Source organism: Salvelinus fontinalis, chromosome 26, assembly GCF_029448725.1.
Source record: "Salvelinus fontinalis isolate EN_2023a chromosome 26, ASM2944872v1, whole genome shotgun sequence".
NCBI lineage: Eukaryota > Metazoa > Chordata > Actinopteri > Salmoniformes > Salmonidae > Salvelinus > Salvelinus fontinalis.
The window spans coordinates 21,818,321-21,839,880 of NC_074690.1; positions in this window are offsets into that span (position 1 = coordinate 21,818,321).

Sequence of the window (21,560 nt, forward strand, 5' to 3'; positions counted from 1 at the left end):
TCTGATCAGTGTGATGTCTTACACTTTTGAGCTGTCAGCAGGAAGAACTTAGCTACCACGACTGGTGGATTTTCCAAACATGAATATTAATGTGGAAAACAACTATTAGCCAAAGGTTTCTCTCATTAGCATGATCTTAGGAGAGTGTTTAACATGAGAGTGTTAAAACAATGCCTTGTCACCCCCAAAACTGTTTTATGATATTCTAATGAATTCCTTAGGAATAAATATGTATTGAAGCACTGTAAGGCAGACATACTGCTCGTTATTGTGTTTGATAGTTATGCCAAGAACGTGTGTGGAAAGACATTACAGGAGCCTTTCTCTGCAAGACACGAGCCACAACCACTAATACACAAGAGTGAACACTCACACACACTCTTCTTCACCAACACACACACCCTCCCTTGCCTCCACACACAAACCAATACTCACACACCTGCTAGGAAAGGGAATACAATGCACACCAGTGTATGGCATTACAAAAACAAAGCTGCACAATAGTTGGCAGGTGTTTGAACGTCAAACTCCGTAAGAGTATTTCACCTGCTGTGTGCTGAGATGAAACAGGCTCTGAATGCAAGCACAGAAGTGGAAACAAGGAACTGAAGGAAGATGGAGAGGAGGAAAAAGAGGCCAACTTTCAGGTGAAACTCTCTCTACCAAACCTCAGATACACATTGATTCTGTCTTTAGAACCGCTGAATAAAGGCAATGTATTGTAACGTGCAATGAAACTGTCTTCGTTAGATTTGAAATGCGCTGAACATGATAAAAGTGATCATTGGATGACATGTTGTCGATAAATCTGGTTGATTATGTAATACAGTATAATGCTGGAGATGTATCTGTATCTAACCAACCACTGTATCTGATTATTGGTATGCTACAGTATGTTGATCATGTCTGCTTTGAGCAAATAAATAGACGACACTCTATTGTCAGAGCTGTCTCCTGGATGCCGTTCTTGCATATAAAACAACAATTCCCCTTACATTTTTATTGTTTGACATGTTACTGCGTTGTCAGCAGCTAGTAACATAAGCATTGCCCCCGCTATAACACCTACTAAACTGTGTACGCAACCAATAGACTTTGTTTGATTTAAGCTACAGTTTCATATGAAGCAGTACTTCTCCTTGCCATCATTTAGACGGGGGTAAGCCTAATGTTCTGTTGGGAAAGGGAATACTGGTCAAATCTTTGGAGTATTGACCTCAATCATCACTCATAATGACTAGCAACCTTTGGCGAATATAGAGTAGACAATACCCACAACATGCTTATGATATTAGAATAAGTACAAGGTAAGACTATACATGCCTGTTCTCTTGCACATAGTTTTTTTATTTTAGCTCTACCTCAGCTCCTTATCCCTTTCCACAACCAGGTGTCAGCCATTCAGTCCATGGATTCACAACACAAAGGGAACACTCCCCCACTGGAGATTACTGTGCATTCGCTGGAAAGAAACAGATGGCGAAGAACAGCCTTAGAATGTGGTATAAGCAATGTGTAAGAAAAGCCGAGCACAAGTCACACAGTCCTGCATATTGGATACAATATTTAAAATCAATAGATTTTATTTTGTTTTTGTGTTGAATCTTTATCTCCCTCTCTCTCTCTTCTCTAGTTATTTTATTATGTCTATATAAGGGATTTATGAATTAGGGTTTACACCAGCCAACAGAGTGCCAGCCAAAGCCAGGAGTTGTAAATCAACTAACTTTGAATGACATCTCATCCAGAAAGGATTCCTGCTGAATCATCACATCCATGTTTGTCCGGCCTAGGAGAGTGGACCGGGTTGGTTGAGTATGCGTATCAATCAATCAACTCCTGACCCATTCTTTGACCTTGAGCTGGCTAGTGTACAACATGAATACACTGTTTGTAAGCAATCTATTAACACTTCCTGGGGACTATTTCACACCACATTGACCAATGGGATCGTCTGAGTTAGCCGCTAACAGGAAGTGAAGATACACAACTAAAGGCATTAGGTAAGTATATGCATGTGTGTGTGTCTGTGTATGTGTGTGTGTGTGTGTGTGTGTGTGTGTGTGTGTGTGTGTGTGTGTGTTTAACAGCCAGAGTGTACAGTAACATACCACAATTACCCACTTTGAATCAGAGCCTATCAGTGCCATTTCTACATCAGTGCTTATACATAAACCCAGCCTAAAACCCCAAACAGCATGCAATGCAGATGTAGAAGCATGGTGGCTAGGAAAAACTCCCTTGAAATGCAGCAACCTATGAAGATTGGCCATTACGGCCAGATCGTTCTTCAAACGTTCATAGATGATCAGCAGGATCAAATATTAATCACAATGGTTCTAGAGGGTGCAACAGGTTAGCACCTCAGGAGCAAATGTCAGTTGGCTTTTCATAGCTGAGCAGAGGGTAGAAAACGGCAGGTCCGGGACAAGGTAGCATGTCCGGTGAACAGGTCTGGGTTCCATAGCCGCAGGCAGAACTTTTGAAACTAGAGCAGCAGCACGACAAGATAGCACGTCTGGTGAACAGGTCCATAGTTCCATAGCCACAGGCAAATAGGGTCAGCAAATCCCAGTGGAGATGGGAGAAGGCCAGGATGAGACAGCAAGCGTGGTTCATCACTCCAGTGTCCTGCTGTTCACTTTCGCACCCCTGGGCCAGACTACACTCAATCATAGGACCTATTGAAGATATGAATCTTCAGTAAAGACTTAAAGGTAGAGACCGAGTCTACGTCTCTCACATGGATAGGCTGACCATTCCATAAAAATTGAGCTCTATAGGAGAACGCCCTGCCTCCAGCTGTTTGCTTAGAAATTCCAGGGACGACAAGGAGGCTTGTGTCTAAACTGTAGCGTACGTGTAGGTATGTACGGCAGGACCAAATCGGAGAGATAGGTAAGAGCAAGTCCATGTAACGAATTGTAGGTTAACAGCAAAACCTTGCACTGGAGTAATATGATCAAATGTTTTGGTTCTAGTCAAGATCCTAGCATCCGTATTTAGCGCTAACTGTATTTTCTTTAGTGGTTTATCCGGGTAGCCGAAGAGTAGAGCATTGCAGTAGTCTAATCTAGAAGTGACAAAAGCATGGATTAGCTTCACTGAGTAATTTTTGACAAAAAGTTTCTGATTTTTGCAATGTTACAAAGATGGAAAAAAGCAGCCCTTGAAATATTCTTGATACTGTATGTTTGTCAAAAGAGAGATCAGGGTCCAGAGTAACGCCGTGGTCCTTCACAGTTTTATTTGAGACGACTATACAACCATCAAGATTAATTGTCACATCCAACAGCAGATCTCTTTGTTTCTTGGAACCTAGAACTAGCATTTCTTTTTTGTCTGAGTTTAAAAGAAAAATACGTCCTTATGTCTGAAACACAGGCTTCCAGGGTATACAATTTTGGGTCTTCACCATGTTTCATTGAAATGTACAGCTGTGTGTCGTCCACATAGCAGTGAAAGTAGACATTGTGTTTCAGAACGACATCCCCAAGAGGTAGAATATATAGTAAAAACAATAGTGGTCCTAAAACGGAAACTTGAGGAACACCGAAACTTACAATTGATTTGAGGACAAACCATCCATAGAGACAAACTGATATCTTTCCGACATATAAGATCTAAACCAGGCAACAACTTGTCCGTGTAGACCAATTAGGGTTTCCAATCTCTCCAAAAGAATGTGGTGATCGATGGTGTCAAAGGCGGCCACAAGGTCAAGAAGCACGAGGACAGATGCAGAGACTTGGTCTGACGTCATCAAAAGGTCTTTTACCACCTTCACGAGTGCAGTCTAAGAACTATGATGGGGTCTAAAATCAGACTGGAGCATTTCGTATAAATTATTTGTCTTCAGGAAGGCAGTTAGTTGCCAGGCAACAGCTTTTTTTATTGAGAGGAATGGGAGATTTGATATAGGCCGATAGTTTCAAACAAATTTGGGGTCAATGTTTGGATTTTTCAAGAGAGGCTTTATTACTGCCACTTTTAGTGATTTTGGTACACATCCAGAGGATAGGGAGACGTTTATTATGTTCAACATAGGAGGGCCAAGCACAGGAAGTAGCTCTTTCAGTAGTTTAGTTGGAATAGAGTTTAGTAGGCAGCTGGACGCTTTAGATGCCATTACTATTTTCTTGTCTGTTTCGAGAAAAACAGGATTAGAAAACTTTCTCCAATGATCTTAGGTCCTGGCAGTTCTGTGCAGACTCATGGACAACTGAGTTTTGGAGAAATACGCAGATTCAATGAGGTGTCTGTAATTTGCTTTCTAATAATCATGATATTTTGTCGAAAAAAGTACATGAATTCAATTGAGATGGTTTGGGATGAGTTGGACTGCAGAGTGAAGGAAAAGCATTCCAGGTGACGCTGGTTGAGAGAATGCCAAGAGCGTGCAAAGCTGTCATCAAGGCAAAGGGTGGCTACTTTAAAGAATCTCAAATATAAATATATTTATATATGTTTAACATTTTTTTGGTTACTACATGATTCCATATATGTTATTTCATAGTTTTGACATCTTCACTATTATTCTACAATGTAGAACATAGTCAAAATAAAGAAAAACTATTGAATGAGTAGGTGTGTCGAAACTTTTGACTGGTACTGTATGTTGTAAACTTTCATTCATAGGCTACGGTAGGTTGTAGCAACCTCGTGATGGGTACAGGGGGCATTTGAATATCATGTAATAGCCTAAACCTATCAATGTTTCAGCTGTGTGAATGGAATATGAATGACACTCATCCAATATGCTGTAATAGAAATAAGGCCATGCTTATCTGATGTGAGAATAGAATAGTCCGTACAGAGCACGAGAGAAGTGTTGGACACGCAAACCGAAGGGTTTATTTTTGTTTTACCTGACAGCTAAATTACCGAAAGTGAAACGTGTTGAGTAAAGACCTTCCGGACATTAAGGTACATCATTTTGTTGTTAATCTGTCTTATTCTGACACAGTACTAATTTGCAAACTCCTGGTTTTGGGAGAGTGAGGTGTCTTTTTTACCTGCTCGAACCATGTTGTAAATAAATATGTGGGTTGGCATTGCCAAACTGCTAGAATAAGATGGATGGGAGTAAACCAATAACCATTGATTTAAGAATTGTCAGAAAACATTGTAACAGTCTAGGGGAATTTAAATACTTAATAGACAATAGCCTACTAAAATGCTCCAATTTAACACCATCAACACCACGCACAGGCCAACTGAACCAACAAAAAACGAGAGGACACTGTATCTGTGTCATTTGACAAGAAGGCCTAGTATGACCAATGACTGTAAATGAGTACAACTCCCCTTGCAATACGAAATTATGTACCAGAGACCTACATAAGCTGTAAAAAATATGAGTGTATACAATGGCGTTACAATTTGATCTAATATTAATGAATACATCAATGTATTAAACCAACACACTGCTTGCTGGTGGGTGTGGGCATGCATCATATAAATTGACAATACCTACACCTCTGCCCTGGTGACATGTCAACTTTTTTTATTGGAGACGTTGGAATGGAGAGTGTAGGCCGGGGTAAGTGACGATCTCCATTAGTATTTCTATTAATGGTTGTTATGACGACAGTTATGTGACCTTGGCGCGTGTCAGGTTGCGCTTAAGACATGGTCTAAATTACTCCTGTCTGCTAACGAAAATACCTCACTAAATGTCATAATAATGGCAGTCCACGGGGCAATTAAACCGACCATTCATCTGGCGCTGTGCTGAAGATGTCTCATTTTAATATCCTGCCTTTGTGAGAGCGCTAAACGTGCGCCTTTGTGTGTGCTCGCGGATTCATAAAAAAAACGTCTAGGATGGCCATCAGTGTTCGTTAGAAATTAGATTGTGTCCGCTTACACAAAGGACTATACACTTTATGGCTGGTCCTGAACCCTTCCAGGCCAGCCTCCAGAACAGGACTATCAAGTCAAGTGCAAGGAGAGGATATTGCCAGAATAGGCAACAAAAATTATAATTTAAATGATGATAAGAAGACCTGTGTCTCGCAGACATCCGTGTCAGTGTCAACGTCTGGGATTTTAACGTGTGGCTCTCCTATCAAGGCTGTAAATCTAATGGAATGCTCTATATCAGGTGTATTGTGCTGTTGTTATTGTGTTTGCTCCGTGATTGTAGCAGTCTGAACATGATTTGACACTGTGTAGACCAAGTAAACAATTTCTGGTTAACTTTGCATTCCTAGACCATTAGTAGGGATGTTTTGAGGTGGTCAAAGTGGCTTTCTAAAAGTCTTTAGATTGACAGAGATTATAGAAATATGTAAAGTCCATTACTTAAAACTTCTTAGGGCTGCAATCCCGTTAACGGATTTCAACAGCCAGTGAAAGTGCAGGGCGCCAAATTCAAACAACAAAAATTTCCTAATTAAAATTCCTCAAGCATACAAGTATTTAACACCATTTTAAAGATACACTTCTTGTTAATCCCACCACAGTGTCCAATTTCAAAAAGGCTTTACAGCGAAGCACCACAAACGATTATGTTAGGTCACAGCAAAATCACAGAAAAACAAAGCCATTTTCCCAGCCAGACAGGAGTCACAAAAAGCAGAAATAGAGATAAAATTAATCACTAACCTTTGATGATCTTCATCAGATGAAACTCATAGGACTTCATGTTACACAATACATATATGTTTTGTTCAATAAAGTTCATATTTATATCCAAAAACCTCAGTTTACATTGGCGCCATGTTCAGAAACCTCCAAAATATCCAGAGAAATTGCAGAGCCACATCAAATAACAGAAATACTCATTATAAACTTTGATGAAAGATACATGTTTTACATAGAATTAAAGATACACTTGTTCTTAATGCAACCGCTGTGTGAGATTTCAAAAAGCTTTACGGCAAAAGCACAATATTCAATAATCTGAAAACAGCGTTCAGCCACAAAAGCAAGCCATACAGTTACCCGCCAAATTGTGGAATCAACAAAAGTCATAAATAGCATTATAAATCTTCACTTACCTTTGCTGATCTTCATCAGAATGCACTCCCAGGACTCCCACTTCCACAAGAAATGTTCGTTTTGTTCCGTAATGTCCATCATTAATGTCCAAACAGCTACTTTTGTTAGCGCGTTTGGTAAACAAATTCAAAGTCACGAAGCGCGTTCACTAAAAGCAGACGAAATGTCAAAAAGTTCCGTAACAGTCAGTAGAAACATGTCAAACAATGTATTGAATCAATCTTTAGGATGTTTTTACATTCATCTTCAATAATGTTCCAACCGGAGAAATCCATTGTCTTCAGAAGTGAGATGGAACAGAGCTCGCTCTCACATGAACGCGCATGGTCAGCGCATATTCAGGTCATGGCAGACCTTACTCAATCCCCTCTCGTTCGGCCCCACTTCACAGTAGAAGCATCAGACAAGGTTCTAAAGACTGTTGACATCTAGTGGAAGCCTTAGGAAGTGCAACATGACCCATATCCCCTTGTGTATTCGATAGGTGATGAGTTGAAAACCTGCAAACCTCAGATATCCCACTTCCTGGTTTGATTTTTTTCCGCATGTTTTTGCCTGCCACATGAGTTCTGTTATACTCACAGACATAATTCAAACAGTTTTAGAAACTTCAGAGTGTTTTCTATCCAATACTAATAATAATATGCATATTTTAGCAACTGGGACTGAGGAGCAGGCAGTTTACTCTGGGAACCTCTGGGCACCTTTTCATCCAAGCTACTCAATACTGCCCCTGCAGCCATAAGAAGTTAAAGGAAAATGCTGACAATCAAAACATTTTGGGGCTGTGTCAACAATGGACTAATGCAACAAATACCAAAAGATAGCTTTTAGGTGGAGTTTTCCTTTAAAGTCCCAGTATAATCAAAAACGTGATTTTTCACGTTAAAACACACACTATATTTGGAACAATACTGTGAACTTGTGAAAATTGTGATAATGCCCTGTTTGAAAAGTCCGGCAAAAAATTCAGCCTGTTTTGGTGGGATGGAGTTTCTGCCTGCCACGTGACATAACCGGGTGGTAAATTTGTTTTAAGACCAATAAGAAACAGAGCTTTAAACTTCTCTTCCAATAAAAGCTTTCACCTCGCCACTCAGACCACTCCCAGATAGTCCTAGCAAAATCCGTGCTTGAGAAATTGCTCTTGGCTTAGAAGCTATTTTTGTTTCTTTTTGACACTTTTAATTGAAAACAATCACAATAAGGTACTTTATTGTTACCCAGAAATATTTTGATTTTGACATAAACAGCGACATTGGATATTTAACATTGCAGGAATGTTCGCTGTTTGCTAGGAAGTTCTACAGTGATCCTGTCAATGATTCTTGTCTTCTCCCTTTTAAATGTGATTCACTATGTTGATTATGGCCCGACATATATATCTTGTTAAATCTATTGCAGAACTTTTAACACAACTTGGCCCATTGGGATCGCTGGCCCTATATCATTAGTGAGCAGTGCCAAAGAACCAGTGACATGTAAATAGATGGCCCAGCAAATTTAGCTCCTGGGTAAGTTCACTTTGACTGCCCTGTTAATTAATCAGCAAGTTGCAGATCATTCCAGGCCTTGCCAACATGAGACTGGACCTCCGGCCCACCACACCCTCTCCTCCTCCCCCTCCTCCTCCCTCTTCCATCACTCCCACTCTTCCACCCACTTTCTCTCTCTCTCTCTCTTTCCACTCAACAGTAAGCTAAATCCCACATCGTCCATCTTCTGCGGCCCCTTTTCCATAAGTTTAATGATTCATGTGAACACAGGTGACAGCCCTCCTCCTCCTCCCAGTAAACTGTGTTTAAGTACCCTCTTGCCCAGCTTGTGAGATCAGGAATGTGTGATGCTCTGAACCATCACCATCCCCTCAGCGCTCCTCCTCTTGCCAGATAAGGTCCCCTTGGCTGGTACAGTTATCCAATCACATTTCTTGCAGTTGAAAAAGCACGTTTGGATTTCTATTTACGATGATAGAGGTACAGTATTTTACCGTATGAACCTGAATAGAACAAACAGAATATTGATTCATGCATGCTTTCTGTCTCCAGGCGTGGAATGCTATGTTGCTTTAGCCTGTAAACTGGTTTCAATTGAATAGGGCCTTTGGCCTTGGACCGTATCCTTTAGTTGTGCGAATTTGTTAAATTTCATTTAAGATTAATTTAATTTCCCCATGCTAGTTAAATACAGCAATATTCAGGGATTAACCCAAGCAGAACAGTCTGCAATCTCTGTAACCTGTATTACTGCATCTAATGATGTTTCTTCAAAAGTAAATTAATATTGCTGAATGCCCCTAGTGCAGTGCAGTAGGCTACTGTTGCTTTATCTCACCCACGGCGGATCAATATGTGGAAATTCCTCTATCGATTTCCAGGTGAAGACAAAGGGCAATAAGACAGTGAATTGCCAGCTCATGTTTAACTATGGAGCCCCGGAGGGGAATATGTTACTGTTATGAAAGACTAGAATCTCTAAGGGAGTGGCTGGAGTCTCTCCTACTGTACTCTGGGCTTCTTGAGACCTTAGTCAAGTTTGTGTGGAGGATGTTATTCAAAAGGGCTTATGAAAAGTAAAAACACATCCTGGGAAATAAGAGTTCTCTTTGTTGGATGATGTTACTGCGACCAGAATCATCATGCCAATTGAAACTAAGGGAGGTCATGTCTCTTCATTTTCATTCTGTATATAAAAATATATTTTATTTAACCTTTATTTAACTAGGCAAGTCAGTTAAGAACAAATTCTTATTTTACAATGACGGCCAAACCCTCCCCTAACCTGGACGACGCTGGGACAACTGTGCGCCACCCTATCACGGCCGGTTGTGATACAGACTGGGATCAAACCAGAGTCTGTAGTGACGCCTTTAGCACTGAGATGCAGTGCCTTAGACCGCTGTGCGATCCATATTTTTCAACGAGTCTTACTGTGCTGCGGCTTGCATCACTTCCTAATTTCTGCAGGGTATGATTGTGTGTTTACTGTCTCTGTGGAAAGCAGGCATGTATTGATAAGTGATGTGGGCGCTGGGTGTGATTAGTGGTGAGGGATAAAGTCAGCCTCCACTGCTCCTCAGGGGAGGGATGGAGAGGAGAGGAGTCACACTATAATCCTGTTTTCCATACACTATAAAGGAATTGCGTTAAAGACATTTCCCCACATTATTTGTTCTATAATGTATTCTTATTCCGTAACAGAATAGAGGGCTGTTATCAATATCATAACATTAATTAAAGTCCTTTTTTATAACATTTCTGGGGCCTCATTTATCAATCATGTGTAGGCACAAATCTGTGTCTAAAACATGTGTGGGATCCAGTGGCGGTCGGTGACGTTTAACATGAGGGAGGACAATTATTTGGTTTAGGAGCATGGCCTTACTTATATTACAGCGTATTGGATGACTGTCATTCATATTCCATTCACCCAGCTCAATGTAACATCGATAGGATCAGGCTACTACATAATACTCTAATTTTCCCTATACACACCATGAGGTTGCTACAATCTAGCCTATGAATGAAAGTTTACAATGTAGGTGCACAGGTCGAGAAAATAATTTTATGAATCAAGGTGACAGACAGTGACACATTTAATACCACCTTGCACACTATTGCCTGCATCTAGCTGATCTGGGGTGTGTGTAATCATTTGTTTAACAGTTGCAAACGAGAGTGTCTTCTTGACAAATTAAGGTATGTTTATCCCCGTGTCGTTTAATTTGCTTCCGCTTAAGAAACGTTTTTCAACAGAATTGGCGTTCCATTTGCCTTCGTTTAAGAAACGTTTATCAACAGAATTGGCAGAATGTATACACCCCTGATCACACGCGAACACAGTTCACTTTCATAGCTGCCACATACAAACAGCATGATAATTTTGCTCATTGTAGAATTCCCTCTCGCATCTGCGTGGTCTCCTTCTCTCACCTTTTCCCTTCGCTTGTGGACTTTAGTGCACAACACATCAGCTGTCTGTGACCAGGCAAAAAATATTTTCCAAGCCAAACCTTCACATCATGACCACTAACTGCTACACACAGCTTACCTACATCATCGTAGCTACTAGAACTAATGTGTTAATAAACCTGCTACCATCATGCAGTAAAGTGTACAGTCAGCAAGCAGTTAAGCAGTTACACCGGCGGGCCCCAGTGGCAATACATTAATAAAACCAACAGCTTACCTTGACTTGGAAGAGTTCCAGTGTTGGATAGCCATAGCCAGCTAGCTAATATCATCCCTCTTTGTTTGAGCCGGGTGTTTGAGAAGGCTAAATTAGCTACCTTCATTCACAAGCTAAGTGAAAGTGAACAAAAAATACAATGAAATATAGCTAGCTCTTTCTCTCTCTCTTGCTTCTCCTTCATTTAAAAAATATATTAATTTGTTAAAAACTGTTCAACTATTGTCTTTCTCTCTCTTTGAGTCAACTGCTCACCACATTGTATGCACTGCAGTGCTAGCAAGATGTAGCGTATGCTTCCAGTACTAGATTCATTCTCTGATTCTTTGATTGGGTGGACAACATATCAGTTTATGCTGCAATAGCTCTGGTAGGTTGGAGGACGTCCTCTGGAAATTGTCATAATTACTGTGTAAGTGTATGGAAAGGGGTTAGAACCATGAGCCTCCTATGTTTTGTATTGAAGTCAGTATACTCAGAGGAGGACGGAAGCTAGCTGTCGTCCGGCTACACCATGGTGCTATGCTACAGAGTGCTGTTGAGGCTACTATAGTTTGTTTTAATACATTATTTGGTGACATGACTATATTTAGTACAGTTTTATCTGAAAAGGATTACTTTTTTAATGTTTCACTATTTTTATTTTTATGAAATTCGATGAGAAGGATGGTCCTCCCCTTTCTCCTCTGTGGCGCCTCCAATGTTGGGATCATTTCCATGCAGTGTGAAATGTATCTATATGAATGTTTGCTTCAGAGTGTGCGTAAATTTACTTACAGCCATGACCATACTTATGCACAGTACCAAGTGGAGGAATAAGGGAACTGCTTGTCAAGTGTAGAATGGGGAAAACATAGTAAATGTTAAAAATGTGTGAAATTGTGAGAGTAATGATGAAATATTTTTTTTTGATTTCATTGTATTTCCATTGTGAACAAATCTTGACAGGCTATATTATATAATTTAACCCCATCAGTGCATTTTCTACAATAATAATCCATATAAAGTACAGTCATTTGTAAAATTAGAGGCATATCATCAACAAAACGAACAGTATCATATACAATTTCCATACCTCGTCACACAATAGGATGAAGTCAAGTTGCGTAGCAACTCACTGCCTTCCTGAAGACAAATAATGCATCCGAAAATGCTTCAGTCTCGTTTTAGACCCCATCATAGTACTTAGACTACACTCGTGAAGGTGGTAAATTACCTTTTAATGGCGTCAGACCAAGGCTCTACACCTGTCTTTTTGCTTCTAGACCTTAGTGCCGCTTTTGACACCAAATTATTTTGGAGAGATTGGACACCCTAATTGGTCTACACGGACAAGTTCTTGACTGGTTTAGATCTTATCTGTCGAAAAGATATCAATTCGTCTCTGTGGATTGTTTGTCCTCTGACAAATCAATTGACCACTAATGTTTCCATTATATATTCTACCTCTTGGTGATGTCATTCTGAAACACAATGTCAACTTTCACTGCTATGCGGACAACACATAACTGTACATCTCGATAAAACATGGTGAAGCCCCAAAATTGTATTGTGGAAAATATTTTTCTTTTAAACTCAGACAAAACAGAGATGCTAATTCTAGATCCCAAGAAACAAAGAGATCTGCTGTTGGATCGGACAATTGATCTTGATGGTTGTATAATCGTCTCAAATAAAGCTGTGAAGGACCTTGGCGTTCCTCTGGACCCTGATCTCTCTTTTTTGACGAACAAGAATATTTCAAGGGCAGCTTTTTTCCATCTTCGTAACATTGCAGAAACCTAACTTTTTGTCCAAAAATTATGCAGAATAGCTAATCCATGCTTTTGTCACTTCTAGATTAGACTACTGCAATGCCCTACTCCCCGGCTACCAGGATAAACCACTAAATAAACTTCAGTTAGTACTAAACAAGACTGCTAGGATCTTGACTAGAACCAAAACATGTAATAATATTACTCCAGTGCTAGCCTCTCTACACTGACTTCCTGTAAAGCAGGTCTGATTTCAAGGTTTTACTGCTAACCTACAAAGCATTACATGGACTTGCTCCTACCTATCTCTCCGATTTGGTCCTGCCGTACATACCTACATGTACGCTACGGTTACACGACGCAGGCCTCCATATTATTGTTCCGAGAATTTCTAAGCAAACAGCTGGAGGCAGGGCTTTCTTCTATAGAGCTCCATTTTTATAAAATGGTCTGCCTATCCATGTGAGAGACGCAAACTCGATCTCGACCTTTAAATCTTTACTCATCTCCTCAGTAGGTCCTATGATTGAGTCTAGTCTGGCCCAGGGGTGCGAAGGTGAACGGCAAGGCACTGGAGCGACGAACTGCCCTTGCTGTCTCTGCCTGGCCAGCTCCCCTCTCCCCACTGGGATTCTCTCCCTCTGACCCTATTACAGGGGCTGAGTCACTGGCTTACTTGTGCTCTTCCATGCCATCCCTAGGAGGGGTGCGTCACTTGCGTGGGTTGAGTCACTGACATGATCTTCCTGTCCGGTTTTGCGCCCCCTCTGGCTTTTGCGGTGAAGGAGACCTTTGTGGGCTATACTAAGCCTTGTCTCAGGGTAATACATTGGCGGTCTGTTAATGTCCCTCTAGTGGCAAAGTGGGAGGGGTTATAATCTGCCTGGTTGGCACTGTCCGGGGTTATTGTCAGACGGGGTCACAGTGTCCCATGGCCCTTCCCTGTTTCAGCCTCCAGTATCTATGCTGCAATAGTCTATGTGCCGGGGGGCTACGGTCAGTCTGTTATATCTGGTGTAATTTTCCTGTCTTCTCTGGTGTCCTGTGTGGATTTAAGTATGCCCCCACTAATTATCTCTCTCTCCCTCTCTTCCTTGCCTCCCAGAGACCTGAGACCTGAGCCTGAGACCTGAGCCATGCCTCAGGACGACCTCGCCTGATGACTCCTGGCTGTCTACAGTCCACCTGGTAGGGCAGCTGCTCCAATTTGAACTGTTCTGCCTGCCTGTTCTGCCTATGGAACCCTGACCTGTTCACCAGACCTGCTGTTTTCGACTCTCTCTCTTTCTCTCTTCCTCTCTCAATCCTCTCTCAAAAGCCAAATGACATTTACTCCTGAGGTACTGACCTGTTGTACCCCCTACAACCACTGTGATTATTATTTCACCTTGATGGTCATCTATGAACATCTTGAAGAACAATCTGGCCTTAATGGCCATGTACTCTTATAATCTCTACCCGGCACAGCCAGAAGAGGACTGGCCACCCCTTAGAGCCTGGTTCATCTCTAGGTTTCGTCCTAGGCTCCTGCCTTTCTAGGGATTTTTTCCTAGCCACCATGCTACTACGTCTGCATTGCTTGCTTTTTGGGGTTTTAGGCTGGGTTTCGGTACAGCACTTTGTGAAATCTGCTCACGTGAAAAGGGCTTTATGAATACATTTGATTTGATTTGAAGAGGGGTTTCTTAGCGAACGGAACGGCACCCACATCGCCATAAAAGCACCATCCCAAAACAATGTGAACAGAAAAGGCTTCCACTCGTCATGTGCAGGTGATGCACAAAAAAAGCTGCTGAATGTGGTGGCAAGGTGGCCAGTTGGAACGCACGACTCGTTCATTCTGCAGAACAGCACTGTTGCCCTATACGCCTACAGGCGGGAGCTGTTGAGGATAGATAGCTTATTGTTGAGTGTTGCCTACTCATTTGAAGTATATTTTCCATTGCTAAAGAATCTTGAATTGTCCTAATGGTCGTGGACTTTAGGAAACAGCAGAGAGAGCACCCCCCTATCCACATCGACGGGAGAGTAGTGGAGAAGGTGGAAAGTTTTAAGCTTTAAGTTCCTCGGCGTACACATCATGGACAAACTGAAATGGTCCACCCACACAGACAGCATAGTGAAGAAGGCGCAACAGCGCCTCTTCAACCTCTAGAGACTGAAAAAATTTGGCTTGTCACCAAAAACACTCACAAACTTTTACAGATGCACAATCGAGAGTATCCTGTCGGGCTGTATCACCACCTGGTACGGCAACTGCTCCGCCCACAACCGTAAGGCTCTCCAGAGGGTAGTGAGGTCTGCACAACGCATCACCGGGGGCAAACTACCTGCTCTCCAGGAAACCTACACTATCCGATGTCACAGGAAGGCCAAAAAGATCATCAAGGACAACAACCACCCAAGCCACTGCCTGTTCACCCCGCTATCATCCAGATGGCGAGGTCAGTACAGGTGCATCAAAGCTGGGGCCGAGAGACTGAAAAACAGCTTCTATCTCAAGGCCATCAGACTGTTAAACAGCCATCACTAACATTGAGTGGCTGCTGCCAACATACTGACTCAATCTCTAGCCACTTTAATAATTAAAAATTGGATGTAATAAATGTATCACTAGTCACTTTAAACTATGCCCCTTTATATAATGTTTACATACCCTACACTACTCATCTCATATGTATATACTGTACTCTATACCATCTACTGCATCTTGCCTAGGCCGTTCGGCCATCGCTCATCCATATATATTTTTATGTACATATTCTTATTCATTCCTTTCCACTTGTGTGTATAAGGTAGTTGTTGTGAAGTTGTTAGATTAATTGTTAGATATTACTGTATGGTCGGAACTAGAAGCACAAGCATTTCGTTACACTCGCATTAACATCTGCTAACCATGTGTATGTGACAAATACAATTTGATTTGATTTGATTAGATTTTTTGTAGCTATGATTTAAATTTTACTGGTCCAGCCACAACTGAGCGAGCTAAATAAAACGTTTTGCTTGTACTAAATCTCTGACACCAGCACCTCTATTTCAGTCTCAGAAAAAGGCCATTGTATTTCATCGTACGACGTTGTATATTCCCCACAGTCTTTACAGGGGTGATTTTGACCATGTATGGTTAACTAGGGGTGTATCGAAATGCAAACAGCCAAAGTCGAGCATGAGTACTGAGGCTGAGAACAATTGGTATTTATCAATGGTTATCGCCTACCGGTGTGCGTATGATGCTAGTAGGATTGTTTGATAAATCACAGTTTATCTATGTGTACGACCAATCTAAATTCTGTTCAAAGTGGTATTTTAGAATAGTTTCTACGCATTATTGATGAATGAGGCCCCTGGTGTTTTTAGGTTGTGGTCTAAGTATAGACGTGAATAGTAATTGAATCTTATGCAAAGTCTGATGAAGAATAGCACAAATATCCTCCTCATCTCAAAATAATACCACTGTTCCCACACAACAAGCACTGTCCCCTAGGCTCAATACAGAGCGTACTCTCTCCCCTTCCCTTACATACAGTATCTTGATAGTGGATTTAATAATAGATTGACCTTGCATGATAGAAAAATCTGTTTCTCACTGAAGTATAAATTGTTGCTTCAGGTTTGGCTGACCTGTTCATTCTCCCTCTGTAATCTTGAATAGAAGAACACAATTGTAGAAAGCATTTTGTTGTTGTTCGTGCCATTAGTTATTACTAATTCACTTGATATTAGCATACCACAATTTATACTCTTAAAAACGTGCTAAGAACTATAGGGCTTTCAACCATGTTCATTGGAATGCAGGTCTCTCTATATATAATATGTGACCGACTGGCTCGATTCGGTCTTATATAGCAACATTTAAAATGGTGTATTTTACATTGGATAAAAGTAGAGACTCAGAGCTAAAAAATTGTATATCATACACTACAGTTGAAAATTGTATATCATACACTACAGTTGAGGAACAATGGGAAAGTAATTTTGCTTTGAAAGATGAGAAACTTGTAACTTTTAAGAAAATGGCCCTTACATATTTTGGTACCTACTGGAGAGCTCTTCTTTGTCTACACCCATTCAGAATCGTTCACACCCTCTAAAGCTTTAGCCACGCCCATCTCTTTAAGGCTTCACATGTGAGGCCATGTACTAAACAGACAAATATTTCAAGACTAAAGCCTAGTTTATACTACGGGTGTGTTCGTAAATTTCATCTGGAGTGCCAGAGTAGGCTCAGAGTGCGCTCTGAGAGTTGTCAGATTGTCCGTTTGTAAATTCAGAGCGTTTTGCTCACAGAGCACTCAGAGCGCACACTAGACGCTCTGGCCGAGGTGTAGGGTTGATCCGAGCGTTCTGACCTAACATTAGCAGTCAAGTACCCAAGCTAACTACTGTTGGCTAGCTTGCTAGCTACTTCCAGACACAAATGAGAGCACAGCTCACTCTGACCCTTTTACTCGCCCTTTCAGAGATGGTTAATCTGTTTTTATGTTATCCATAGCGTTGGTGGCTTTAACTGTGCTGCTGGTAAACATTTTATTACGTTTACTGACACTGGCCAAATTCAAAGGGTGTTGTGCATTCGTAAATTCATCAGTTGTTCTGCGCTCTGGCAAATTCAGACGAGAGTGCTCTGAAATCCGAGTAGATAGCCAGAGCGAATTTACCAGCTACGTCTATTGACAGTTGTCGCAGTGACATCATGAACATTCTAGTGAAATGGTTACTTGCATAGTGGGGTCTTTTGTTTAGCTATGCAGATAGCTAGTTAAACAATGAACCATAATCCCTACTCATGATGCTACTAGCCTGCATGAATCTGCAGGCAGCTAATCAACCAGGTTCAATGTTAGCTAGCTAACATTAGGCTAAAACAAGCAATGCAAATGGCTCTGAGATATGAATAATATAACTACATAGATCATACACGTAATGTTAGCTAGCGAGCCAGCCAGCTAATGTTAGCTAGCTAACAGTACACTTTAACTTGAAATTAAAACGACTTTGACAAAATTAGAAACGTAATATCTGAAAATGTAGCTAGCTAGACTATCTTACCCATATATCAAATCAAATTTTTATTTGTCACATACACATGGTTAGCAGATATGTTAATGCAAGTGTAGCGAAAGCCTTGTGCTTCTAGTTCCGACAATGCCGTAATAACCAACGAGTAATCTAACCTAACAATTCCACAACTACTACCTTATACACACAAGTGTAAAGGGATAAAGAATATGTACATAAAGATATATGAATGAGTGATGGTACAGAACGGCATAGGCAAGATGCAGTAGATGGTATAGAGTACAGTATATACATATGAGATGAGTAATGTAAGGTATATAAACATAAAGTGGCATTGTTTAAAGTGGCTAGTGATACATGTATTACATAAAGATGGCAAGATGCAGTAGATGATATAGAGTACAGTATATACATATACATATGAGATGAGTAATGTAGTAATGAGTAATTATATTAAGTGGCATTGTTTAAAGTGGCTAGTGATACATTTTTACATAAATTTCCACCAATTCCCATTCTTAAAGTGGCTGGAGTTGAGTCAGTATGTTGGCAGCGGCCACTAAATGTTAGTGGTGGCTGTTTAACAGTTTGATGGCCTTGAGATAGAAGTTGTTTTTCAGTCTCTCGGTCCCTGCTTTGATGCACCTGTACTGACCTCGCCTTCTGGATGATAGCGGGGTGAACAGGCAGTGGCTCGGGTGGTTGTTGTCCTGGAGGGCAGGTAGTTTGCCCCCGGTGATGCGTTGTGCAGGCCTCACTACCCTCTGGAGAGCCTTACGGTTGTGGGCGGAGCAGTTACCGTACCATTCGGTGATACAGCCCGACAGGATGCTCTCGATTGTGCATCTGTAGAAGTTTGTGAGTGCTTTTGGTGACAAGCCGAATTTCTTCAGCCTCCTGAGGCGCTGCTGCGCCTTCTTCACAACGCTGTCTGTGTGGGTGGACCAATTCAGTTTGTCCGTGATGTGTACGCCGAGGACCTTAAAACTTACTACCCTCTCCACTACTGCCCCGTCGATGTGGATAGGGGGGTGCTCCCTCTGCTGTTTCCTGAAGTCCACAATCATCTCCTTTGTTTTGTTGACGTTGAGTGTGAGGTTATTTTCCTGACACCACACTCTGAGGGCCCTCACCTCCTCCCTGTAGGCCGTCTTGTTGTTGTTGGTAATCAAGCCTACCACTGTAGTGTCGTCCGCAAACTTGATGATTGAGTTGGAGGCGTGCATGGCCACGCAGTCGTGGGTGAACAGGGAGTACAGGAGAGGGCTCAGAACCCACCCTTGTGGGGCCCCAGTGTTGAGGATCAGCGGGGTGGAGATGTTGTTACCTACCCTCACCACCTGGGGGCGGCCCGTCAGGAAGTCCAGTACCCAGTTGCACAGGGCGGGGTTGAGACCCAGGGTCTCGAGCTTGATGAGGAGTTTGGATGGTACTATGGTGTTAAATGCTGAGCTGTAGTCGATGAACAGCATTCTCACATAGGTATTCCTCTTGTCCAGATGGGTTAGGGCAGTGTGCAGTGTGGTTGCGATTGTGTCGTCTGTGGACCTATTGGATCGGTTAGCAAATTGGAGTGGGTCTAGGCTGTCAGGTAGGGTGGAGGTGATATGGTCCTTGACTAGTCTCTCAAAGCACTTCATGATGACGGAAGTGAGTGCTACGGGGCGGTAGTCGTTTAGCTCAGTTACCTTAGCTTTCTTGGGAACAGGAACAATGGTGGCCCTCTTGAAGCATGTGGGAACAGCAGACTGGGATAAGGATTGATTGAATATGTCCGTAAACACACCAGCCAGCTGGTCTGCGAATGCTCTGAGAACGCGGCTGGGAATGCCGTCTGGGCCTGCAGCCTTGCGGGGGTTAACACGTTTAAATGTTTTACTCACCCCGGCTGCAGTGAAGGAGAGCCCGCAGGTTTTGGTAGCGGGCCGTGTCAGTGGCACTGTATTGTCCTCAAAGCAAGCAAAAAATGTATTTAGTTCGTTTGGGAGCAAGACATCCTGGTCCATGACGGGGCTGGTTTTCTTTTTGTAATCCGTGATTGACTGTAGACCCTGCCACATACCTCTTGTGTCTGAGCTGTTGAATTGCGACTCTACTTTGTCTCTATACTGGCACTTAGCTTGTTTGATTGCCTTGCGGAGGGAATAGCTACACTGTTTGTATTCGGTCATGTTTCCGGTCACCTTGTCCTGGTTAACTTCTTGAGAATACAGGGGGTGCTGTTTTCGCATTAGCATAATTTCCTCTACAGATTAAACTACCTCTTATTCAATTATTGCTCTTACTATATGCATATAATTAATACCATTGGATAGAAAACAATCTATAGTTTCTAAAACCGTTTCAATTTTGTCTCTAAGTGAAACAGAAGTCATTTGACAGCACTTTCCCTCACCAAGAAGAAGAATGCAAGATGTGTATGCTCGCTTCAACGCTCTGCCTATATATGGTCACGCCACCTATGACCCGAAACACACTTCATTCGTCTTCCTCTGGGTGTCAAGAGGACGTCAGAGGAGAAATTTTTTGTTTATCTTGTACTGACGTGAAATAAGACCTATTTCTTTGGCGTGACCGACACCTTCCGGTTCTCTGAATCGCGCGATTTGTAGGTGTGATTGTCTTCTGTTTTGCTGCCGTTACGGATGAAAACTATCTCCGTCTCGAAGTTTGTTTGATACATGTGACCATATCATCTTAATGTATGTTTTTTCAATATAGTTTAATCAGATTATTTGAATTTTTTCGGGAGTTTTGCCGTGTTCCGTTCTGTGACTTTTTTTCTTTGGCCAGTCGACCAGTACATATGCTAAATGAAGAGGGAAAGTTGCCATTATGAATGGATTGAACGACTCATCAGGACTAAGGACACCTTGATCAACATTCTGATGAAAGATCAGCAATAGTAAGACCCAATTTACGATGTTATTTCATATATCTTTCGTGCATGTGAACTGGTCGGGGGCGCCCAGCTGGTTCTGGCTGGCGTGGCTATGCTAATTTAGCGCTACATTTTGTTTTCGCTATAAAACATTTAATAAATCAGAAATATTGTTTGGATTCACCAGATGTTGGGCTTTCAATATCTGTACGCTGTGTATTTTTTCTGAAATGTTTTAAGACAAGTAATTAGTTATATGACGTTGGTCTCTGTAATTGTTCTGGCTGCGTCGGCACTATTTCAGATTGCAGCTGCAATGTAGAACTGTGATTTATACCTGAAAAATTCACATTTTTCAAAAAAAAACTATGCTATACCATAAATATGTTATCAGACTGTCATCTTATGAACTTGTTTCTTGGTTAGTGGCTATATATATTTTTATTTAGTCGAATTAGTGATAGCTACTGACGCAGGAAAAAACTGTTGGAGTAAAAAAATTGTGTCTTTTGCTAACGTGTTTAGCTAATAGATTTACATATTGTGTCTTCCCTGTAAAACATTATAAAAATCTGAAATGGTGGCTTTATTCACAGGATCTGTATCTTTCATTAGGTGTCTTGGACTTGTGATTTAATGATATTTAGATGCTACTATTTAATTGTGACGCTATGCTAGCGATGCTAATCAGTGTGGGGGGGGTGGGGGGT